At 43.8% G+C, this 26,669-nt stretch overlaps 1 protein-coding gene across 1 annotated transcript in view; it reads left to right on the top strand.

Moving 5' to 3' along the window:
- The window catches only part of LOC115468279 (E3 ubiquitin-protein ligase TRIM39-like), a 1,086,936-nt gene that overhangs the window by 941,385 nt on the left and 118,882 nt on the right, over window positions 1–26,669 (top strand). The gene's annotated exons all lie outside the window — the stretch shown is intronic.

Here is a 26,669-nt window from a genome sequence, read left to right as displayed (position 1 = left end):
TAAACTCTGCTAAGCTAACCGCCTTCACCACATTTTCCGGCAATGAATTCCAGAGTTTAATTACACGTTGGGTGAAGAAAACTTTTCTCCGATTTGTTTTAACTTTACTACACTGTAGTTTAATCGCATGCCCCCTAGTCCTAGTATTTTTGGAAAGCGTGAACAGACGCTTCACATCCACCTGTTCCACTCCACTCATTATTTTATATACCTCTATCATGTCTCCCCTCAGCCGTCTCTTCTCCAAGCTGAAAAGCCCTAGCCTCCTTAGTCTTTCTTCATAGGGAAGTCGTCCCATCCCCGCCTTGTTGCAGTATGTTTAAGAAAGCCTTTATTTATGAATTAGAAAGAACTTCCATGGGAATTATTTTATTACAGATCTTTTTTTCACTATTGTGTAGTTATGGGGAATAGAGTTGAAAGGTCATATTCTATTGACAATAGAAGACATATAGACCCACTTTAGACAGGTCATAGAAGTAGGAATTGAAACCTGCAGGTCAGTGATTCTCAAGTTTCACCAGTATTTTAGAACAAAATCTGCTGACATAGATCCTGTTGTAAAATACAGGAGAAATGGACATTTATATGCTGGGTGAATGTAGCATAACGTTCCATTTCAGAAAAAATAAAAGCATTTAATATCCATGGGTTCAAAGCCAGCATATAACGGGTTGTCTCTGCGACCTTGGAAAAATAACCGGGTATTATCCTGATGCTGTTACAGTGACCAATTTCCTTTGCCAGGTTGGCATTTGGGGAGTGGACAAAAGCCACTGGGGGGCTAAGGGGGCAACCCCCCCTCATTCCCTCCAGTGGAGCGCCGCTCAGAAGCAGCTGTTTACAAAATCCTAAACATGCTTGATAGCAGGTGTAACTACTGGAGTTGATAGGCATGGAGGGGCATAATCGAATGGGGCGCCCAAGTTTTCATGAGGGTGTCCTCGCAGGACGGCCCCGTAAAGGGATGGGGCAACCCGTATTATCGAAACAAAATGGGCGTCCATCTTTCATTTCGATAATACAGTCGGGGACACCCAAATCATGAAATTTCGGTCGACCTTAGAGATGGTCATCCTTAGGGCATTTTTGAGATGGTCGGCCCTGGTTTTCAGCGATGATGGAAACCGAGGACACCCATCTCAAAAATGACCAAATCCAAGCCATTTGGTCATGGGAGGAGCCAGCATTCGTAGTGCACTGGTCCCCCTGACATGCCAGGACACCAACCGGGCACCCTACGGGGCACTGCAGTGGACTACAGAAAAAGCTCCCAGGTGCATAGCTCCCTTAGTCCCCCAAACCACCCCCCAAACCCCAAACCCACAACTGTACACCACTACCATAGCCCTTAGGGATGAAGGGGGGCACCTACATGTGGGTACAGTGAGTTTGTGTTGGTTTTTGGAGGGCTCCCATTTACCACCACAAGTCTCACCCACTACAACTGCTCCAGGTACCTGCTGCGATGGACCTGAGTATGGCATTTCAGGCTGGCATAGAGGCTGGCAAAAAAATATTTTTAGATTTTTTTTAGGGTGGGAGGGGGTTAGTGACCACTGTGGGAATAAGGGGAGGTCATCCCTGATTCCCTCCGGTGGTCATCTGGTCAGTTCGGGCACCTTTTTGAGGCTTGGTCGTGAAAAAAAATGGACCAAGTAAAGTTGCCCAAGTGTCAATCAGGGATGCCCTTCTTTTTTCCATTATCGACCGAGGACGCCCATCTCCTAAGCACGCCCCAGTCCCGCCTTCACTACACTGCCGACCCCCCCCCCCCCCCCCCCGTGACCTTTGGTCGTCCCCGCGATGGAAAGCAGTTGAGGGCGCCCAAAATCGACTTTCGATTATGCCGATATGGGCGACCTTGCGAAAAGGGCGCCCATCTCCCGATTTGTGTCGGAAGATGGACACCCTTCTCTTTCGAAAATTCACCTGATTTAGTGCTGGTTTATGCACGTATCAAATGAGAACAGGGTTTGTAAAAACAAGAACCATAAATGCCCTGAATCTAAGTGTAAGCACAATGCCCGGTAGAGGCTTCGGAAGCCTATGTACCAGGACTATGGGTTGTACTATGTTGTATAATCGGATGCGTGCCTACATTACAGTTGCCAACATTTAGCTATGAAGATGTCCAACTCATGGAGACATTGAGTAAAATCTCTTCCAATGGAGTTTTCATACACACAAATGTTATTGCCACCCCTGCCTTGCCAACCTTGCCTTTAGGAAAACATGCATTTGATATGAAGATGAGCCCGAAACTCCAGGCCCTGCCCTGGCACTAGTTGGGTTGAGGAATGCCCCCATGAATCTGGGCCATGCAGACATGCTGATCACATCTGCAGGGTTTAGGAACAAACCATCACCAAATGTGTCATCCCTAGGGCAAACATACTGATCACTGGTAGGGTCTGCTACAACTCATACCCCACATCTATTAGTTGAAGGCCCCCATGATGACTCTAGTTGTCATTACTCCATCCTTATCTTCACGTTGCCCACTGTGGCTACCGATCCCCTTTACATGCGCACGTCAATGGATCCCTGTCTTTTGACACACAAAGGCTAAGGAAAATGGGTGGAGCTTCACTAACAGTGTTTCCATTTAGGATTACAAGAGATAGCGTTAATACAGTGCAAAGTTACAGATTCCTACCATTTCAATGTTTATTGACATAACAACCATGATATCTAGGCAGTCACTTAAAACAACATTGAATCTTTCCCTCTTCCACATTCAATGGGGTTAAGCCAACACTGAAGCAAGTAGGCTGTAGGTCAAGAAAACAGATGAGCAGATACAGGCCCAGCTGCCTGTGGCATTAGGCAACAGACAGCTGTAGGTTAGGGCCCCCACCCCATAGACAATGAATCTCCCACATATAACGCCAGCATAAAGGTCAAGATAGCCAAAAGGAAGGCTGCACAGTTTTTACTGAGATATACCCTACTAACCTTTCATGGAGTAACCAGAAATGCACAACTGGGCCTTCAAGACTGAGACAACAGGAGTCCTTTATTGAAATAAGACCCAACACGGGAGACTAGGCGGCTAAATGGCAGATGACATTTAATGTGAGCAAGTGCAAGGTGATGCATGTGGGAAAAAAGAACCCAAATTATAGCTACGTCATGCAAGGTTCCGTGTTAGGAGTTACGGACCAAGAAAGGGATCTGGGTGTCGTGGTCGATAATACACTGAAACCTTCTGCTCAGTGTGCTGCTGCGGCTAGGAAAGCGAATAGAATGTTGGGTATTATTAGGAAAGGTATGGAAAACAGGTGTGAGGATGTTATAATGCCGTTGTATCGCTCCATGGTGCGACCGCACCTTGAGTATTGTGTTCAATTCTGGTCGCCGCATCTCAAGAAAGATATAGTAGAATTGGAAAAGGTGCAGTGAAGGGTGACTAAAATGATAGCGGGGATGGGACGACTTCCCTATGAAGAAAGACTAAGGAGGCTAGGGCTTTTCAGCTTGGAGAAGAGACGGCTGAGGGGAGACATGATAGAGGTATATAAAATAATGAGTGGAGTGGAACAGGTGGATATGAAGCGTCTGTTCACGCTTTCCAAAAATACTAGGACTAGAGGGGATGCGATGAAACTACAGCGTAGTAAATTTAAAACAAATCGGAGAAAATGTTTCTTCACCCAACGCATAATTAAACTCTGGAATTCTTTGCCTCGAGAATGTGGTGAAGGCGGTTAGCTTGGCAGAGTTTAAAAAGTGGTTAGATGGTTTCCTAAAGGACAAGTCCATAAACCACTATTAAATGGACATGGGAAAAATCCACAATTCCAGGAATAACATGTATAGAATGTTTGTACGTTTGGGAAGCTTGCCAGGTGCCCTTGGCCTTGATTGGCTGCTGTCGTGGACAGGTTGCTGGGCTCGATGGACCCTTGGTCTTTTCCCAGTGTGGCATTACTTATGTACTTATGTGTTTCTGTATTTGTTTTGATCTCTATTTTCATTTTTAAGTTATTTTATACTGTATGTGTTTTATCAATAGACCCCTGAGGCAGGCCTTGTTGACGCCGAAACATGGCCCTTGTCGGGTCTTATTTCAATAAAGGACTCCTGTTGTCTCAGTCTTGAAGGCCCAGTTGTGCTTTTTTCTTTGTATACTTTCAGTGTATGCTGTATCACCCTCTCTATTTGCTTTGTGACCAGAAATGCTCAATGTTAAGGACCTTGACTTATCATGGTTGACGTATAACTGCCTAGTATGTGCCTGGGATCAGACCTTTCCACGTGTTAGTTTGGGATCAGGGCCCGGGACTGGCATAAAGCAGGAGCCACCTCCTTTACTAAACTTTTTTAACCAGAATAGATGAATTATAATATCAGCAGCAGAAATTAGTTTGACAGAGGCAGAGGCAAACTATTTACAGAGCTGCCAAGCTACCATTCCAGGAGGGAGACATTTTGGCCGGTCCTGGATGTCCGCTAACCTTATCCTGTTGCATTATGGGACCTGCAGCTCGGATTTCAATGGATAGAATTATAGACTACAAATACTACACTGCTTTGGGATGTAAATTTTAAAACCAGGACAGGCCAAAAAGTCTCCCTCCTGGAATGGGTAACTTGGCAGCTCTGTAGTTAGTCCTGTGGAGGGGCATTTTCGATAAGACGTCTAAGTCTGATTTTGGACGTTTTGCATAAAACATCCAAAATCCAAATAGGAAAGAAGGTCATTTTCAAAAGAGAAAAACATTTATCTTTTTTTTTTTTTTTTTTTTTTAAATACTGTGTCGAATAAGGTTTTGTGCTTTGGACTTTTTGTTTTTTGGTCCATTTAAAAAAAAAACAACCCACGAATAAGTGCAAAACGTAGAGCTTCATGCCATTGGGATGTAGGAGGAGCCAGCATTTGTAGTAGACTGGTCCCCCAGACTTCCCAGGAGAGCAATGGGGCACCATAGAGGGCACTTCTGTGCACTTCATAAAAATGCTCCCAGGCACACATCTCATCTTTGCTCCCTTATCTTGTACCCTTGAGGCAGCTTGGGCAAAAGAAATCAGATTAATTTGGTAACTTTTCAGTCCTGTAAAGTGGAGGAATGCCATCTGGGTTTAATTTGCTCAAGAAGTCTAGCTTTTGCTAGACTAGAGGTTAGAAAGGTCAGAGAGAAGTAATTATTTACCACATCTGGATAATCTCGAGGGGATCAGCAAGCAAGGCATACTGTAGTTTTAAAATGATTAGTTTAATGCTGTCTAGAAGAAGATAGAGTAGATATAGATATTCTAGATGAATTAGATTTTGTCTTATAAGGAATTCTGATTTCTGCTTATTTTAGAATATGTTTTATTCTGTGTAATTAGTAAGTTCTATTTCTATATAGAATATCTTTTCAATCCAGTGTTACATTAGTGGCTGACTTTTCAAGTGAAGCTTTGTCTGCAGTTTTAAGAGGTCATCATCTGGTTTGAATTATCCACAGTCCTAGCGAGTTCTGTGTAGGAAGCTAATAGGTGAAAGAGGTCAGGGAAAGTCTTGATTAATTATAGCTAAGTGAAGGACTGGTTTTCTGAAAGTAATCTTGCTACTCTTTGTCCTTATCCCTTATTTGTCTTATTTATTTATTTATTTGTAGTATTTGTATCCCACATTTTCCCACCTATTTGCAGGCTCAATGTGGCTTACATTTGCCATAATGGCGATTGCCATTTTCGGGTAACAGAATTACAATGTTATTGCATTTAGGTGCATACATACATGATGGCATACATGGTGCATACATACATGGTAACATATATGGAACATAGCTCATATGAAACAGATCATGGTATATATATATGCCCTGTGCATACATACGTGGTAAAAGAATACATTATGGTAGTGCAAGAAGGTTCCTGAGTAATAAATTAGATTGTAACAGACATTAGATCCTCGACATACGGTTTGAGGTGGTGGTGGTGTCTGATCATTAATAACAAGGGTTAAACAATCGTGGCAAAAGATCGGTTTTGTATAGATCGTGTGTAGTGTTATCGTTTAGTATTTAAGATGGATGTTTATGGTATGCCTTCTTGAAAAGATCTGTTTTCAGTAGTCTTTGGAAGATGGTTAGGTCTTGCGTTGTTTTTATGGCCTTCGGTAGTGCGTTCCATAGCTGCGTGCAGATGTATGAGAAGCTGGCCGCATATGTGGATTTGTATTTTATCCCTTTACAGTTAGGGTAATGGAGATTGAGGAATGTGCGTGATGATCTTTTTGCGTGCCTGTTTGTCTGCCCTAATTAGATTGTCAGCTCTGTGGAGCAGGGACTGTCGCTTCATGTCCAGTGTACAACGCTACGTACATCTAGTAGCGCTATAGAAATGATAAGTAGTACTAGTAGTAGTAGTCTTTGGGATTCTGGAATCTTGTGACTCTTTGAGATTTTGCATACAAAAGCACACCGTTTTGGAATGCGTTACCCAAGGCCCTGAAAACCATGAACAACCTAACCAGCTTTCGCAAAGCTCTGAAAACACACCTCTTGAACAAAGCTTACAAAAGTCACCCTCAATGATACAAATCATCCCCCAAACCACCCAAACCACCCAAGCACACCTAAAACACTTGTCACACAACCTACCCTACATCCAACCATCTAAATTCCTCTTTTACCTCAGCTTATGATCAACTGTATTTAAATCATGTATTGACTTTATCATAACCTTACTCTGTAAACCACATTGAGCCTGCAAAAAGGTGGGATAATGTGGGGTACAAATGCAATAAAATAAATAAATAAATCTTGCTACTCTCTGGGATTCCAGAATTTTGCAACCCTTTGTCCTTATCCCTTATTTGTCCTGTTTGTCCTAATTAGATTGTAAGCTCTGTCGAGCAGGGACTATCTCTTCATGTTCAAGTGTATAGCGCTGCGTACATCTAGTAGTGCTATAGAAATGATAAGTAGTAGTAGTAGTGTTTGGGATTGTAGGGGTATTTCCCTGTGATCTAGCCTATGCTGGTCTTGGCCTATACAAGCCTATGACATCTTGGTATAATAAGATGGCTGCTGCAACCTCTCTGTGTCAGCAAGATCCAGCTTCAACTTGTGGAAAATCACTGACAGGCTTGCTAAAGCCAAGGACAGTCTGTGTTCTAAACACCCCCTTCTATCACCCTGAGAACGGAGTAGGGAGGCAGACATGGCTCCAGAAGTTACCATTCTCCAAGGTCACAAAACAAAGAACTCTTCTTGCCATGTACTGAACTGGACAAGATCATGATTGGTTCCTACCGTCACCTGACCGAGAGGTACGGGGAAAGCGGGAACAGAAGTAAGTTAGTGAGTCGGAGACCCTTGGAAGAGGGGCAACTGGTAAGAGGACCTGAGAGATCCAGCAAGGCTCGGGGGGAGCCAGAGACTTTGTATGATACCAACATCGTGACCTGCATCCTGGTGCAAATACCTGTGGCAGAGATATTGGCTCTGATAACCAAAGGAGTGACGGGAACCTACGTGGGCTAATAAAGACCTGCACTACCTAAGACACCGACAGCTAAAATAGCGTCTGGGGAGATTCTGCTCCGGTCTTATCTGAAGCCGTCATCACGACAGCGTGGTAAGATCACAGTGATATATTTCCTGGTCTGGGGTTAGGCAGTGGTTTATCTAAGTACGACTGGTTTATGTCAGCTCTTGGTCAGGGAAAGCAGCTAATGTGTATTTTGCATAAGATGTGATAAGTTTCATAAGGATTATTAGGTTATCATTTGTACTGTTCTAATCATTACTGTACTTAGTCTCAGGATAATCAGAGTGTAGTTTAGACAATATATTTTGGTAGTGCTCATATCAGTAAGGGATATTTTTATTGCATAAGCTAGCGCAGAGTATTTCTATTTTCTTATCCATAATAAAGCTAATATATATATATCTATCAGCTGTGTCTTTCTTTTTCACTCTACACACCAACACCTGGAGAGGTGCCAGAAGCAAGATTCCTGTATCTCACCCTAGACAGAGCTAGTGAGTCTGTTAGGCAGACTTATGCATCAGGGAATCTTGGTATAAGTAATCTGTGGGTACTTGTTGCCCTAGGTATTATTTATCTCACCCTACAAATGGGGGCTCGTCCGGGATCTCAAAGAGCTGAGGAAAGAATCCGTTTGTTTTTTTCTGTAGAAAGAAAGAAATCCTAGCTGTATAGTTCTGAACTTTAAATTTCTCTCTCTGTGTGTGCACTGGAAAGTGTCTGTGAAGCGTGCTATAGACACTGGTAGTCGTAAATCTGCTGCTTCTGCCAGCTTTACGACCTAGCAGTGAGATAAGGTTTTTTTTTTCAGTACTAGTTGTGTTACTTGCTAGCAGCTTTCAGTTCTTCAGTATGACGTTACCTAGCAATATGCTCTCCGCGCTAGAAGTCACGGTTTTTGAAGTTTTAATTAGTGCAAGACAGTCTAATAAGGCAGTACCGGAGTATTCTATAAACTCTCTGTTGAAATTGTTTAGGAAAAACTCGCCTGAAAGTCACAAGGCATTAATTCAGTATAGGACAGAACTAGATACGGTCCAGCAGGAGGTATATGACTCTATGGAAGAGGCTACTGCTACACCCATGGAGTCACAGAATAGGGCTGACTCTAGGTCGCCCAGTCCTATGCTAGAACAGTTCAAACTGCCTGAATGGTCCCCGAGAAATGAAGTAGAGCTGGAGCCTAACCCTTGTCAGTTGACAGCCCCACCCCGGTACAGTAGCCTAGTTCCCGAGACCTTCGACAGCATGCAGGAGCCTAGGCTCCGCCCAGGGAGGCCACAGAACACTGTGCAAATTGATGATGTTAACAGGACAGTTGCACCTAAGCCCCACCCAGGAAGGTCACAGCTTATTGTGACACCTGAGGAGGGCACCGGTACAATTGGGCCTATGCTCCGCCCAGGAAGGGCGCAGCTCACGGCACCTCTTGATGACATCAGCAGCACCACAGCACCACTGTTTAAGTCCCCTACAGGTGAGCAGCGGAACTCCACTCAGAGACACAAAGTCATTCCTTTATCTAGGGACCAGTATTCACAAGTAATGAAAACACTTCGGGCGATGATTACACCTTTTAAAGAGTCTTCTGAGGTGACAATCTATGCACATCTGGATAGCGTGCATGACCTTTTCAATTTCTTACAGGTTCAGGCCGACTCAGATAAAAGAGCTTTACTGCAGTGGACGTTTGCGACTGAGTGCCAAACGTATTTAAAGGCAATTTTGGCTGAGAGTAATGATTTCTCCACCGTGGAACAAGCGTTGAAAAAGCGGTATGGACTGTTTGCGGACCCCACCGAGGCCAAAAGGGCAGCATATAATATGCGCTGCAGGCTGAATGAGAGTCCACATGATTGGTCCTATCGCCTGAGGCGCGCATTTTTCGATGGGGGGGCGGACCCAGAGGCCAAAGAGCTTGAGTTTGGGGAATTTAGGAATCTTTTTGTGAAAGGTCTGCCCAATCAAGTGAAAATGTCTCTAGCAGGAAAGAAAAGTGAACCTTTTTCCCTTCTGCTAAAGCGGGCGGAGGAGCTTTTTGATATGTGTCGCGAGCAGCCTGATGCGGCGACCACCCAAGTAGTTCCTAAGAATCGCAGCAAAGTGGCTCCACCTAGTGTTTGTGCTGTTACATCCACGCTTTCTCTGGAAAACAAGATGTCAAGTCCTTCTACACCCGCCCGGGTTGGCAATACCCAATCTTACCAGCAAAAGGGCACCACGCCTCCGACTGCGCCGGAGGGCCAACAACAGGACCCGAAAAGGAAGCGTTTTAACAAGAGACAGTGGGCAGCGGAAAAGATCCGGACCCAACAAGCACAGATTGAGCAACTGATGGCGCAACTTCAACAAACAAATCCTGCAGCCGCACCCCACCCATCCTCGTCACCGAACAAAGGAGGCAACTTTCAGAAGCCCAAAGAGAAATCTTCCGGGCCAATTACAGGGCCTAGGCCGAGTGTCAAGTCCGTTGAATTACTGGAAGATCCGGTTTCTTGTGAGGAAGACCTGGCATGACTAGACTCGGACCCTCCTTCACCAACCATCATGTCCACAGTTCAGGTGAATGCTTTGTCGTCCAACAGTGAGGAGTCCTCCGTGACCGATGCTGATGCCCAGCCCTCTAACCCGAAAGGGCCTCTCTTACAGGACTCGAATGAGGAAAACAGGTATTTTCTTGGTAAACTTATTCCTAAAGGGTACAGATATACCTTAGCTCTGTTGATTCAACAGAAATTTTCCTGTCAGGGTCTACTGGATACCGCCTCAGAGGTGACGTTGATCACCCAGGGCATGTTTCAGAAACTTGAGGCTTTTCTGGGGGGAGGTGGAGAGGCGCTGCGTGTCACCCCGTGTGACTTGTCACTGGTGGCCTATGGCAATCAAAGCATTGGTACTGTGGGACGGGTTTGGCTTTCCTTGCAGTTCGGCGAGTTGTTTGTCAAACACCCTGCTATCATTACTACTGGTGCTGGTGAAGAATTCTTAATTGGGAACGATCTTCTGAAGAGATTGCAGACTGATCTGGATTATCGCCATGAAGTCATCTGGGCCCAAGTGGCAAGTCCCCTCCCGTATGGGAAAGTAAAGCATATGAGCAGAGTCAGTGGTTCCAGCTCCGTGGGGCTTAGGGATTCCCCAATTCTAATGAATTTCCGGAAGTCAGAAGACCCTCACACCTGGGAGCTCCAGTTGTGTGGTGCACCAGGGGGGGATGAACAGCGTGGTGAAGTTATCCGCGTCCAAACGGACCGGATAGCTGACATTGTTCTCCAGGATGACAATTTGGAAATTGTTTTGACTGACTCGACTCATACCAGTGACTCCCCAGATGCTGCTGCCGAGATAGCCCACGAGGCCTCTGTTTCCACTTCCAGTCCAGACTCACCGCATCCTCGCAAGTTGACGGACATTCAACAGAAGGATGATGCTTACACCATTCCTGTCCAGATAGCTGACATCCAAACACTTCAGTCCACGTTGCTGTTGCCTAGTGACGTTTCCTTCATCAGTGACACTCTGTTTTATTGTCTTCGCAAGTCTGTGCAACTTCACTTCAGTAAGTGTTCGCCCACTTCTGTGCAGGTACCTGGACAAGGTGCCAAGACGCTCGTGGGACTGTGTAGCCTTCCTTTGACTGTAGGACAGAAGTCGTTCACCCACCACTTCTCTGTTGTGAGAGACCTACCACAGCCCTTATATCTGGGCTCCGATTGCCTTGTGCGACTGGGAGTTTATGTGGATCTGGTGAACCTGGTCTTGTGGAGTAGACTTGATGGCAGCCCAGTGGAATCTGAAGTAACGCCTGTTAGCTTGAAGTCTGGACAGACCATACCCCAGGTCTGTGAAGTAGTCTGTGATACAAATGTGACCATTCCAGCTAGAGTGAGGGACTTTTCCATCAAGCTCCGTCTTGCCCAGGGACAGCGTCTGTTGGACAAAGTGGTGTTCTTCAACCCTCATGCTCATTTTCGTGACCTAGGGCTGTCCACCGGCGTTCTGCCATGGTTAGAGGTAATTGGTAAGACTTTTCACCTGTTAGTCACCAATCCACAGTTTGATGAAGTGGAAGTGTCTGCAGGAGACCCTTTTGGATTTCTAGTGGGAGACTCTTTTCCTGATGTCGAGGTAAGTTTGCCCATTGTTGGCAGGCTGCCTTCCTCTTGGAACACCTGCCGGGGGGGGAGACACCTGAATGTCTGTTCACCTCTCCCAGAGGCCTCATCTCGCTGGAGTTTGTTTGGCCATATGATGCAACGGGTTCGCAAGTGCAGATGGAAGACGACTACTTGATTTTGTCCAGAAAGATGTCTTTACCCCAGAAGTCTAGAGTGGTGAATGCGGTTGAAACTTCATCTCTGCAGGAGGACATTGAAGAGCAGGTGGAAATTCCAACCAACCAGCCTTTCTCAGAGTTTGACGCGATGGTGAAAGACCAAGTGGAACAGGCTGATGCTTGTGCTACTGACACAGAGAAGATGCAGTTGACTGAGTTGCTGTACAAATACAAGGAACTTTTTGCTGTGGACTCATATGACTGTGGCCTTACAGACCTACACGTCACCAGAGTGCCTACGGAACCAAGTAGTAAGCCTGTCTTTGTGCGCCAGTATAAGATCCCATTAGCTTCCTATGAGTCCGTGCAAGAGATTCTCAATACCTTGGAGGCCAGGGGCATCATTAGGCAATGCAACAGCACATACAACTCCCCTCTGTGGCCCATCTTGAAAAAGAACAACAGCTGGAGAATTGCCCTGGACTACCGTCAGCTGAATAAGCGAGTACCGCTGTCCAGGTGGCCAATGGCTCCACTGGATCAGAGTCTTGCTACCATCAAAGGGGCTAAGTATTTCACCAGCCTAGACTTAGCATCAGGGTTTTGGACCGTACCGGTACATCCACATGACCAATATAAACTGGCCTTCACGTTTGGGAAGAAACAGTATACGTGGAACAGAACTCCCTTTGGTTTTCTCAACTCCCCGGCTGAATTCAACATCTTCCTACACAAAGCACTTCCAGATGCTGAAGCTCGAGGGACTGTGGTCTATGTGGATGATATTCTGATCAAAAGCCCTACTTTTCAAGATCACTTGGCAGAGATTGAGCATGTCTTCACACAGTTGACAGATGCTGGAGCTAAATTGACCCTAGCCAAAGGACAATGGTGCAAGAAATCTCTGAATTACCTAGGGTATGAAATTTCTGCTGATGGTCTGCGACCTCAGAAGAAGCGAGTTCAGGCCTTACAACAGCTGAAACATCCCACCAATCTCACAGAACTGCGTTCCTTTCTGGGAATATGCAATTATTCCAGACAGTTCATAGACGAGTATGCGGAGATCACCCGACCCTTGGTCAAGCTATTGAAGAAAGATACACCCTGGACGTGGGGTCCAGAGCAGGAATCTGCTATGCAGGAGCTGAAGGATCAGCTTAGCCGCTTTCCATGCCTCGCGTACCCTGAGGGGGGTCGCGAATTCTACGTTGACCTGGGATACTCCAATCATTCCATGAGTGCTGTCCTGTATCAGAAATATGACTCTGATAAGCGGGTTGTGGCCTATGCTAGCAAAGGCCTATCGGATGTGGAAAAGAAGTATTCTGACTGTGAGAAATCCTTGTGGACCACGGTATGGGCTCTGCAACATTTCCGGAGTTACATCCAAGGGGAGAAGCTAATCGTAGAAACTTGTCATCAAATCGTTAGTTTCCTGGGTAGCGACCGAATCAAATCCAGTCGAGTGTCCAACAGTAGGATAGTCTCCTGGACATTGGCTCTTCAAGGATGGCCTTTAGAGGTAAGGTATGCCCAGAAACATCGTAATGTAGTAGCCCAAGGTATGGCTGAGCTGCATGACTGTGCAGGACATGATGCCCTTGCAGGTATTTCTGAAACAGAGGTTCCCGAGCAGGAGAAAGAACCTCATCGGCACCATCTGTATGATGAGAAGATCTGTGAAACCTTGCCTAAGGTCTATGTGGATGGATGCGCCTACCGCCACGACACAGACCATGAGTTGGTCGCAGGTGTGGGAGTGGTATGGAACCCAAACCTTCCTGAAGAGACTTTGAAGCACAGCTTGGGTTCACAAACAAACCAGTATGCTGAGATAGTGGCAGCCTTGGTGGCGGTACAGTCTGCAGTTCAGAAAGGAATTAGGGAATTGGTCATATGCACTGACTCAGATTATGTGAGGCAGAATTTTGTCTCTCATCTACCCAACTGGAAGCAGAACAACATGCTAAACTCGAAAGGAAAACCGGTACATCATGGAAATTTGATTCTGGCCCTGGATCAACTGGTACAGGACCATGACATGACCATCTATTGGAAGAAGGTAAAGGGTCATGCAAAGGTTGACAGTCCTGACAAGATAGGGAACGATCTGGCAGATCTACTCGCGAAGGAAGGTGCGCTCACAGGAGAACTATGGCGGTTCACAGAACCTGATACCTTGGAAGTTCATGCTGTTACCCGACAGCAAACAAAACAGCTCTGTGAGACTCCAGTGGTACAGTGGAGCAGTGAAGTCCCATCCTTTGATCTTGTCACGGCTCAGAAATCAGATCCGGTGGTTGGAAGATTTTATGAGTACATCCAGAATCCGCAAGAACATCCATTGACAGAAGAGGAGTGTCAAGCTGAGGAACTGAGGGTACTCTACACCTCCAGAGAGAAGTTCCAGATCCGCCAGGACCTGCTTATTCGGACGAGTAAGCATGGCATTGAGCAATGGGTTGTGCCTCAGATGTATCGTGGCATCATGTTGCAACATGCTCATGATGAACCATGTGCAGGACATAGAGGAGAAGGCATTACCTATGAGACCTTGAAGCAAGTGGCTTATTGGCCCCATATGCGTCAGGATGTGAAGCTGTATACTCGAGGTTGTCTGACCTGTTGTCGTTTCCAGCCATCTTCACCATCCCATCGGGCACCCCTCAGGAAGAAGGGTATTGCTATGCCCTGGTCAGATATCCAGATTGATTGGGTTGGACCTGTGGTTCGATCCACCCGAGGCAACAAGTACATGCTTACTGTCACCTGCATGTTCACCAAGTGGGTGGAGTGCCTACCTGCACCCAATTGCACCGCCGAGACTACGGCTACCTTACTACTGAATCATGTGTTCAGCCGGTGGGGTTTGCCCATGCGAGTGGACTCAGACCAAGGATCTCAGTTTACCGCAGAGGTGATCCAACACATGTGGAAGATGCTAGGCGTGAAGAGTAAACTGCACATTGCCTACCGACCTCAGTCCTCAGGACAAGTGGAAAGAGCTAATCGGACCATCATCACCATTCTGAAGAAGTACGTGTCATCCTCGGGTAAGGATTGGGACATGAAGTTACCATTGGTCCTCATGGCCATACGTGCCACACCCCATCGGTCTACAGGAGTGTCGCCTTTTGAGATGATGACAGGTAGGGAAATGATGTTACCAATTCATTTGCTTTACAGGACTAATGATGTGAACTTGTCCAGTGCTACTTCCTCTCATGAGTATGTCACCCATTTGCGTCAACATTTGCAAAGTGCCTTTGCCTTTGCCCAGAAGAACTTGGAAAGTAGCGCTAGAGGTAGAAAAGCCTACTATGATCAAGGGACTACCTCCAAAGAATACCAAATTGGCGACAAGGTATTCTATTTCAATTTTGCCAGAAACAAGGTTAAAGAAAAGAAATTTCTGCACAGTTGGCATGGTCCTTTCCCTATAGTGGAAAAAGCTTCACCTGTGGCTTACCAAATTCGCCTCAGAAAAAATTCTCAAGGTGAAGATAACCTTAAGTGGGTCCACATCAATCAGTTGAGACCATGTCATCCCAGTCATTTGGCTCCAGATACATGCATTGTTGAAATGACCCAAACTAACCATGAAGCAGAATAGCTTCGTCTTCTTTTGTTTTTCAGCTACAAAGAAAAAAAACAAAACCTTGAAGATCCGGTGCAGTTGCCAAACAGATTGATCCTGTTCCTGTTCCTGATGTCGTTCTACAAGATGTTCCTGACGCCCTGCTTCCTAATCCATTGTGGTTTTCAACATTCCTTCCCCTTGTTCCTCATGATTTCCATTGTTTAGTCATGACTGTTGGAGTTTTTCTTTGGCCAAGAATCATTCTTCTTGTTGGGGGGGAATTTGTTTGGTTTTATTTTTATTTCAACCGATCCAGTGTTCCTGACAGTGAAGTTTTGGATGTGTGTTTGTTTGTTTTTGGGACATTTCATTGACTTTCTTTTTGAACTGTGTCCAATGCTTATGTTTGAAGACTTTCTTCATCATCACCATTACGTGGACCATTTTGTTCCTGTTTGATGTCTTCTTGATGTGAGAAGTTGTCCATTTACACCTCATCATGCATCACGGTCCACCCTATTGACTTTGGTTTGGACATTATGTTGTTTTACAGTCTAAAGACTCTCATATCATTGACTTTGTTAGACTTTGTGGAGGTCAACCATGAGTAATTCTCCATGATGCAACAGTTTTAGTCTACTATCATATTAAGGACTAATTTGCTTATGCTTTGCCATGCCTTTTATAGTATGATAATTGATTTTTGATTATACTTTCATGTGTTAGGACATAACAGCTAACACCCTATGTTTGTTCTAGTATCAGTGTTTGCTGTTTAGTTTTGGTATACTTTTGAACATTGCTATGATTTCATGAAGTATTTGAATTATTTGCTTCCAGTTATCCTTAACAGAGTGTTAGTTTTGAGTTACTGACATTTACAGTTCTTAATTTTTGGTCCTGACCATGAGTCTTGATGTCAACCCGTCTAGCTGTATTATTAGTTAGGTTGGAGAAGGCTTTTACTCCTTTGTAGTAACTTCCATCTCCAAGGGGGGGAATCTGTAGGGGTATTTCCCTGTGATCTAGCCTATGCTGGTCTTGGCCTATACAAGCCTATGACATCTTGGTATAATAAGATGGCTGCTGCAACCTCTCTGTGTCAGCAAGATCCAGCTTCAACTTGTGGAAAATCACTGACAGGCTTGCTAAAGCCAAGGACAGTCTGTGTTCTAAACACCCCCTTCTATCACCCTGAGAACGGAGTAGGGAGGCAGACATGGCTCCAGAAGTTACCATTCTCCAAGGTCACAAAACAAAGAACTCTTCTTGCCATGTACTGAACTGGACAAGATCATGATTGGTTCCTACCGTCACCTGACCGAGAGGTACGGGGAAAGCGGGAACAGAAGTAAGTTAGTGAGTCGGAGACCCTTGGAAGAGGGGCAACTGGTAAGAGGACCTGAGAGATCCAGCAAGGCTCGGGGGGAGCCAGAGACTTTGTATGATACCAACATCGTGACCTGCATCCTGGTGCAAATACCTGTGGCAGAGATATTGGCTCTGATAACCAAAGGAGTGACGGGAACCTACGTGGGCTAATAAAGACCTGCACTACCTAAGACACCGACAGCTAAAATAGCGTCTGGGGAGATTCTGCTCCGGTCTTATCTGAAGCCGTCATCACGACAGCGTGGTAAGATCACAGTGATATATTTCCTGGTCTGGGGTTAGGCAGTGGTTTTATCTAAGTACGACTGGTTTATGTCAGCTCTTGGTCAGGGAAAGCAGCTAATGTGTATTTTGCATAAGATGTGATAAGTTTCATAAGGATTATTAGGTTATCATTTGTACTGTTCTAATCATTACTGTACTTAGTCTCAGGATAATCAGAGTGTAGTTTAGACAATATATTTTGGTAGTGCTCATATCAGTAAGGGATATTTTTATTGCATAAGCTAGCGCAGAGTATTTCTATTTTCTTATCCATAATAAAGCTAATATATATATATCTATCAGCTGTGTCTTTCTTTTTCACTCTACACACCAACACCTGGAGAGGTGCCAGAAGCAAGATTCCTGTATCTCACCCTAGACAGAGCTAGTGAGTCTGTTAGGCAGACTTATGCATCAGGGAATCTTGGTATAAGTAATCTGTGGGTACTTGTTGCCCTAGGTATTATTTATCTCACCCTACAGGATTCCGGAATCTTGCTACTCTTTGTCCTTATCCCTTATTTGTCCTGTTTGTCTGTCCTAATTAGATTGTAAGCTCTGTCGAACAGGGACTATCTCTTCATGTTCAAGTGTACAGCGCTGTGTATGTCTAGTAGTGCTATAGAAGTGATAAGTAGTAGTAGTCTTTGGGATTCTGGAATCTTGCTATTCTTTGGGTTCCAGAATGTTGCTACTCTTTAGGATTCCGCACAGAATGTTGCTACTCTTTGGGATTCCGGAATCTTGCTACTCTTTGTCCTTATCCCTTATTTGTCCTGTCTGTCTGTCCTAATTAGATTGTGAGCTCTGTCAAGCAGGGACTGTCTCTTCACGTTCAAGTGTATAGTGCTGTGTACACCCAGTAGCGCTATAGAAATAAGTAGAAGTAGTAGTGTCAGGTAATGCATAAATTTTGGTCAGTCAAAATTTAGCCATTTAAGAGTAGGAAGGGACAGGGACATTCCAGAGTTTGTGTGTGAAGGTGGGGGTCTAAATTAATCTAGAGGATAACGATATCATTATTATTATTATTATTATTAGCATTTGTATAGCGCTACCAGACGCAAGCAGCGCTGAACACCTGACACAGAGAGACAGTCCCTGCTCAATAGAGCTTACAATCTAAAAATACAGACAGACCTCGACCCAGGTAAATTTATTCAGATATTTTGGCTGCAGATCTAATCCTCTGGACTCCACTCATTTTGGCTAATCTTCCCCTGAAAGGATTCTCCAATCCTCCCAACACTTTCTGATGCTGTCCTCCTTCCACCAGGGTTGCCTTGATATTACCAGAACATCTTGCTTCAGTGTAATCACCCCTACCGGCTGGAATAACCTCCCCTTGAATCTTAGACTTGTTCAAATCTCAGCCTAAAACCTGCTTCTTCTCCCTTGCTTTTCCAGTTGCTTTCATTGTTTGTTCCTCAATATTATGACTGGCCCACCAAGCGGTTTTTTGGAGCATAATTACTCTGACTCATTTTATGCTTTCCTTTCCCTATTTCTCCTCTGTCGAAAGTGTAGGCTCTTCCATCCTCCTTTTCTCTTCTGTGTAGGTCTCTATATTTGTCTCTGTTGCTGATTTTTTTTTTTTGTTGTTACATTTGTACCCTGCGCTTTCCCACTCATGGCAGGCTCAATGCGGCTTACATGGGGCAATGGAGGGTTAAGTGACTTGCCCAGAGTCACAAGGAGCTGCCTGTGCCTGAAGTGGGAATTAAACTCAGTTCCTCAGTTCCCCCGGACCAAAGTCCACCACCCTAACCACTAGGCCACTCCTCCACTGTTGCTACTATTTGAGATTCTACATGGAATGTTGCTATTCCACTAGAAGTCGGCCCTTGCAGATCACCAATGTGGCCGCGCAGGCTTCTACATGGAATGTTGCTAGTGGAATAGCAACATTCGATGTAGAATCTCAAAGAGTAGCAACATTCCATGTAGAATCTCCAATAGTATCTATTTTATTTTTGTTACATTTGTACCCTGCGCTTTCCCACTCATGGCAGGCTCAATGCGGCTTACATGGGGCAATGGAGGGTTAAGTGACTTACCCAGAGTCACAAGGAGCTGCCTGTGCCTGAAGTGGGAATTGAACTCAGTTCCTCAGTTCCCCCGGACCAAAGTCCACCACCCTAACCACTAGGCCACTCCTCCACATTCATCAGTGGCTCTAGGTTTCATTATTCGGAATAATTTTGAACCTACTGCAGACTTTGTCACTATACTGTTTCATTCTTTTCCCACATATTAATGTATCAACCTGTACAATTTCCTGCATAGTTCCAGCTGGGACCCCATTATTTACCTTCTACCCCTATGAAAACTGATTAACACTCCCCCCCCCCCCCCCCCCCATACACACATTCTGCCCTCCGTTCAGCTCCTAGATCCCTGGATCTCTATCCCCCACTTATTACTAGACTTTGTAAACCACTTATTTATCAAATAAATTGTGCCCACGGTTGTCTCAGCGTTTAGCGCCAGCTGATTTTTTAGCACGCGCTAAAAATGCTAGCACACCTTAGTAAAAAAAGACTCCCTAAGATACTGGAATAGCCCTGAAGTAACTGGATAGTGCTTTGACAATCCAGTTAAAGATATATTTGAAGCAAGTTAAGCCCCACTCATCATTGCTGTAGATATTTTTTTAAATTGTTATTCTGATATTGTTAAGCTGCTTTTAGAAGTCCTGCGCCTAACTGATCAAAGCTTTGGTGACAATTTCATTTGTTGCCGAAATAAACTTACCGCATCCCATCGAGAGAGAATGAGTTGATTATCCCTTTGCATCACCCAGCTCACCACACCAGTTGGATTTAATGCACTCTCAGAAAGGATTATTTATAAGACATGCATAGAGTACCCGCAGGAGACTCGAGATTCACTGGTCCCTTAACCCTTCCGCATTAAGGTGATGAAAGAAATGAGTTGATGGTCTTCTGAGAGCAGAAGGGCAGCTGAGAAAAGCTATACAGAACAGAACTGAACCTAGGACTCTGAAGGGTAGAAAAGGATGCAGAAGTTAAGGGGATTCTTTGTAGAGATGAATACTTAGCAATGACAAGCCGGACAAATGTAACAACAAATGTATCCCTAATACATCGTAAAATGATTCCAATGGAAAGAAAGCAGCATGTAGACACTGACTTAAACCCTTGTAAAGATAACTTCCATTGAAATCCTTCAGCTGTTCCTTATTTTTACTACCTATGCGTCACGCCAGATAGACAGCGGTCACTTTAAATCCTCCAGTATTATTATTATTAGCATTTGTATAACGCTACCAGACGCACGCAGCGCTGAACACCTGACACAAAGAGACAGTCCCTGCTCAAAAGAGCTTACAATCTAAGTAACGCAGACAAACAAGACAGTTATGGGTGAGGGAAGTAATGGGTACTGTAAACATTCTCTTCACTGTGTGTGTCCTAATCAGGACAAAATTTGGGCTGGGCAGTCATTTTTGACCACAGGTTTACACAGAGCTGCCCTTTGTCCCAGGCACAAAGCCTTCACATGCCATAGTCCACCTCATTTTGTAATCCTGAGTGCAAAACATTATGCCTAGCGTGCAAAATTGTGCACACAGGTTATACAATACCTATAGTTACACATGTAAGTTAATTGACAAATTAACTAATTCGCACTAGTGTTAATTGATTGTAATTAACACTAACTTGCACTTACGTGCTTAAACATTATGAACTCATGGGCAAATGCATCCCAACTAAGGGCAAGATGCACTAAAGTCGTCGTTAGAGTCGTTCCGTACCGAATTCCATAGCGAATCGGTAGGGAACGGCTATGCATCAAGAAGAGGGAATGCAAATGAGCTGCTCGTTGCAGCTCACTTGCATTCTCTAACCCTTCGTAAAACCATCAGATAATCGGCTGGTAGAGCTTGCGCACAGCAGCCAAGCGTTATGCTGGCTGTTCTGCGCATGTCAAATACGCTGCCCTAAGACGCCGCGCCGCTCACCCCCGTTTTTCAATCAGCTGCTATCGGAGAGTGCAGTTGAAAGCGTGCATCACAAAAATAGCCTTCCATTTTGGCCATTATTCACACCCAAATAATAAAAACATCTTTTTTGGCCATGCTTCAGTCAGCTAAGAGACCTGGAAGTCTCTGAGCCAATCACAGCGCGTTTAGCTCAGCTGTGGCTCAGGAACTTCCATGTAACTTCCTCGAGTATCCCCTAATCTTTGTATTTTTGGAATGAGTAAAAAAAAAAAAATTTGATTTACTTTTACTCGTTCTACACCACTCAGGATTTTGTAGACCTGAATCATATCTACCCTCATCAGTCCTTTTCCAAGCTGAAGAGCCCTAACCTCTTTAGCCTTTCCTCATATGAGAAGAGTTCCATCCCCTTTATCATTTTGGTCGCTTTTCTTTGAACCTTTTCTAATTCTGCTGTATGTTTTTTGAGCTTTGGCTACCAGAACTGAACACATTATAGTATTTTCAGTCTTATTCACCTAATAATTCCTAGCATCCTGTTTACTTTTTTTGGCTGCCGCACACTGAGCGTATTATCTACAATGACACTCAGATCTTTTTCCTGAGTGCTGACCCCCAAGGTGGACCCTAGCATCAGTTAACTATGATTCAGATTATTCTTTCCAACGTGCATCACTTTGCATTTGTCCACATTAAATTTCATCTGCCATTTGGATGCCCAGTCTTCCAACCTCCTGAGGTCTTCCTGCAATATTTCACAGTCCGCACGTGTTTTAACAACCTTGAATAGTTTTGTCTCATCTGCAAATTTATTCATCTCACTTGTCGTTCTTGTTTTCCAGATCATTTATAAACATGTTAAATAGCACCAGTCCCACAGATCCCTGTGGCACTCCACTGTTCACCCTCTTCCATTGAGAGAAATGAACATTTAACGCTACCCTCTGTTTTCTGTCCAATAACCAATTCCTAATCCACACCAGAAACTTGCCTCCTATCCCATGACTCTATTTTTCTCAGGAGTCTCTCATGAGGAACTTTATTAAAAGCTTTCTGAAAATCTAGGTACACTATTGGGCTCATTTTCGAAAGAGGATGCCCATCTTTCGACATAAATCAGAAAATGGACGTCCTTGTCCCAGGATCATCCAAATCGGTATAATCGAAAGCCAATTTTGGACATCCCCAACTGCACTCCGTCGCAGGGACGGACAAAGTTCAAGAGGGCGTGTCGGAGGCGTAGCAAAAGTGGGACTTGGGCGTGCCTAACACTTGGACGTCCTTGACCCATAATCGAAAAAAAGGACGTCCCTGATGAACACTTGGACATTTTCACCCGGACCTGTTTTTCTTACGACTAAGGAACAAAAAGGTGCCCGAACTGACCAGATGACCACCGGAGAGAATTGGGGATGACCTTCCATTGCTCCCCCAGTGGTCACTAACCCCCTCCCACCCTCAAAAAACATCTTTGAAAATATGTCATGCCAGCCTCAGATGTCATACTCGGGTCCATCACAGCACATGCAGGTCCCTGGAGCAGTTTTAGTGGGCGAGTGCACTTCAGAAAGGCGGACCCAGGCCCATACCCCCCCCCCCCCCCCCACCTGTTACATTTGTGGAGGAAACAGCGAGCCCTCCAAAAACCACCAGAAACCCACATCTAGGTGCCCCCTTTCACCCATAAGGGCTATGGTAGTGGTGTACAGTTGTGGGTAGTGGGTTTTGGGGGCTCAGCACACAAGGTACAGGAGCTATGTACCTGGGAGTAATTTATGAAGTCCATTGCAGTGGCCCCTAGGGTGCCCGGTTGGTGTTCTGGCATGTCAGGGGGACCAGTGCACTACAAATGCTGGCTTATCCCATGACCAAATGGCTTGCATTTGGTCGTTTTTGAGATGGATGTCCTTGGTTTCGAAAATCGCTGAAAATCAGAAACGACCATGTCTAGGGACGTCCATCTCTAAGGACAACCAAATTTAAAGATTTAGACGTCCCTGATGGTATTTTCGAAATGAAAGATGGATGTCCATCTTGTTTCGAAAATACAGGTTTCCCCGCCCCTGGATCGGGACATTGTGCAAGGACGTCCAAATCAAAACATAGCTCACCTTTATCCATGTTTATCCACGCCTTCAAAGAAATGAAGTAAACTGGTCGGGCAAGACTTCCTTTTTCTAAACACTTTTTTTGGGTGTGTATTTTCAAATATTGGAACATGTTTCTTTCTTTCTTCCATTATGGACTTTTTTTTGCCATTTGATATTGAAAATGCTCCTCTTTATATTTTATTTATTTATTACATTTGTACCCCACATTTTCCCACCTATTTGCAGGCTCAATGTGGCTTACATAGTGCCGTGAGGCGATAGCCACCTACGGTGAAGAAACAAATATAAATTGAAGTTATTTACAATGAAATAGATATAAACAGACACATCAAGGGATCATAAAGAGGGAAGTTATTATATAACGAATATAAAGTTCAATACAAGTTTTATATACCAGTCACTCCCTGTTTCTTTTATTTAATTTTTTATTGAAGTCTTTCATAAATGAGTTACAAAATAGTAAATATACAAGTGATTTTATACAGAGCATAGAATGAAAATCCATTTAAACATACCAAAAAGATTCTTATCTGTAACAATCCAGTGGCCAAACGGGATGACTGAAATAGTTTGTGGAAGAAATATTAACAGGTACTACGAAAAGATATTAACAGGCTACCGCCAAATTATGCTTATTTTCCAGCAATGTTTATTCCGCTGACTGTATAGGTAACCATCCCACTTTCTGATTCCTTTGGAAAGATTAGAACACACAAGGAGTAAAATCTACATTATAACACTCGTCCAGATAGGCGCAGAGAACAGCGAAAAGCATACTAGGAGGTACTTTTATCATCTTTATCATTCATAAACAGCTTCCCATAAAATTAGGTCACCCCTAAAAGTATGTCCGGTTAAGGTCGGTATTTGTTCAGCAGGTGCGCTCAGGGGAGGAGTTTGTGTGAAGCAAGGGCAAGCCCACAATTTTCACATATATTCTATGCATTAATATTTATGGCTGCTTTTGTTCATGCATATATCTTTAGAACATAGGCGCCTTTCTTCTACCCTGGGCACCGGTTATAAAATTGCCCTCTAAAAGTTAGCTTTCATATTGAACATATACCAATGTCCAGATTTGCTTTTGGCTCTTCAGCCATCTGTAAAGCAGCAAACTTAAGGTCAGGCACACTTTTCCCCCCTAATCTTATTCCACTGACCTGAGACTTAAACCTATTACAGGAGAATCTTTACACACACAGAGGCCACAGAAACACTGTCTGATTTTCAAGCCAGGTGGGGAGCAGCTCATGTTAGAAAGCAAAACTAATTATTTCCCACAGAATCAAGCAAGCAAAATAAAGTTTTGAGAAGTTAATACTGGCTGTCCAGGATAGAATTACTTTAAAATCGCCACTCTTTAGCCGCTAGAATCCCAGTATTCCCCATAATCTTGTGATATTTACAAAATTTCCAGTGGAGGAGTCAGGCTACTTTATCTGGATCCAGGACTTCATGACACACCCAGAGAAAAGAAATGTTACACCTTCTCCGATGCTGTCTTACAAGCAGGGTTTGAAATGTACAAACCTGACATAGTCTGATGCTTACAGAATAGCTGAAGGGCACGAAGGAGTTTTCTCATCAAATTGGTCGAGGTCTTCTGTGGCTAATCTACGATTTCAAAACTAATTTATTTCCTAGAAGCTTAAGCTAGACAGAAGTTAATAAAAGAAAGAATAACCTAGTACTTAGTAAATTACAGAGACTTCTACCAAAAAATGGATCTCGTTCGAGTTGTTGAAACTATTGTTATGAGTAGCATTGATTACTGTAATATAGCTTATTTGGGCTTAGTTGCCACCAGTATTAAATCATTACAAATGGTTCATAATTCAGCAGTACGTTTGCTGTTTAGTTTGTCGAAGTTTGATCACATCACTGTATACGTAATAAGCTTGAAGTGGTTGCCAGTTGCTTATCGTACAAAATTAAAGCTACTTTTGATGCTGCATGTTTTGCACCAGAAATCCTCTTTGTACTTGACACGTGCGGTGCAAAAGTACATTCCATCACGTCGATTACTTTCACTGATGTCTCGTGACTGCCTGCTTTGAATTGTGTGTGTTTGGACATAACGAAAAAAGAGGAACTTTCTCTTTAGCTGGACCAACAATATGGAACGAATTGCCGAGAAATCTCAAAAATGAACAACATGCATTGACATTTAAACACCAGCTGAAAAGACTTTTGATTTGCCTGGCATATTAAACTACTACTACTACTTATATCATTTCTATAGCGCTACTATTTTGATTACTCAAAGGGCCTGGATGTTACTTTCTGGTATGTTTGGCCTGCCATATTATGCATTTGCTGATACTACTTCTTTGGATCGCCTAAAGGGCCTGGATGTTATTGTTTAATTGTGTATCATGTTATTGTGTATTTACAAGATTTTATGTATGTGTTTGCATGATTTTATGTATGTATTTTTGTAAGCCACCTTGGACATAGGCAGATTAAAAATAATAAATCCAAATTGAAATCCAAATAAATATAAATTTGGCATTGCTGATCTGTTAATAATCCTAGAATTTCCCTAATAAAACACGTTACACAGTTTCCAATGGATGGTTGTGTTACCTTACTTTGTCACAGGCGTTCTCTCACACTTCTGGCAGCTGTTTGGATTCTTATAAAGCTTGATGATTAGGCATTAATGAGTCCTGGATTAAGTATATGATCTTCTATGTTCATCTAACCAGATGGCAGAGCTCCAACGAAGAAAACAAGACAAAATGATTTGAACAGCTGGTACGATCTACAAATGGTTAGGCTTTTACAGCTGTATATTGGGATACATGTTTTCTGTTCCTAGCAGTGTGGACTCATATCTGAACAGACTAACTGGGACAACCGGTCTTTAATTTGCCATCACCTACTTTATTACAGTGTCTGGGCCTGTAAATGACAGGAAATGAATCTCACTTGTAAACCAGGATATCTTGGAGATTAAATTAATCTCTCACATTTACTGCTAGTGCTCTAATACTTCCACTGTACCCAATGGTTTCCTTAGGAAGCCTGAAAAATGTTGTATCAACAGGGAACATATTAATGTGCACTTGGAAGAATATTTATTCGGGCTGGAGGAATTTTCTGACACTTCTGGAGTGATGCCAATCTTGTATTTTTCTTCTCTGCCATTATGGACATTAAGTCGTTCCCCTCCCATACACACAAAATGGGAGAAAATTCCTAAGTTCCAGCATCAAGCTTTTTTTATCAGTTGGTTTGGGGGAACATCCTAGGTGACCACAATTTCTTTATTCACCATGTTTCTTTCAGAATCAAAATCCCAGTGTTTTTCGGACACTAACGTTATAACATTTACAGTTTCTAGTGAATGAGCTGGGCTACCTCACTGCACCTTCTGTACACAGGCTTCTAAAATCAGCCACATCACATCCAGTGATCAGATCTGAAACCATCTGCAGCTTTGCCTTACAAAATGTGCACCGTTCTTTTACCAGCCTTTTTTCTGTCCTTGCTGTGAACTCCAACCGCTGTCCTGTGCTGCAATTATCACCCTCTCATCTTCAGGTTTTAAGTTCAGCTTTCTTTAATCATTCCTGTCTCAGATTT

Source organism: Microcaecilia unicolor, chromosome 4, assembly GCF_901765095.1.
Source record: "Microcaecilia unicolor chromosome 4, aMicUni1.1, whole genome shotgun sequence".
NCBI classification, from domain to species: domain Eukaryota; kingdom Metazoa; phylum Chordata; class Amphibia; order Gymnophiona; family Siphonopidae; genus Microcaecilia; species Microcaecilia unicolor.
The sequence above is the reverse complement of the archived record's forward strand: the minus strand, read 5'-3'. Positions and strand labels throughout refer to the sequence as shown.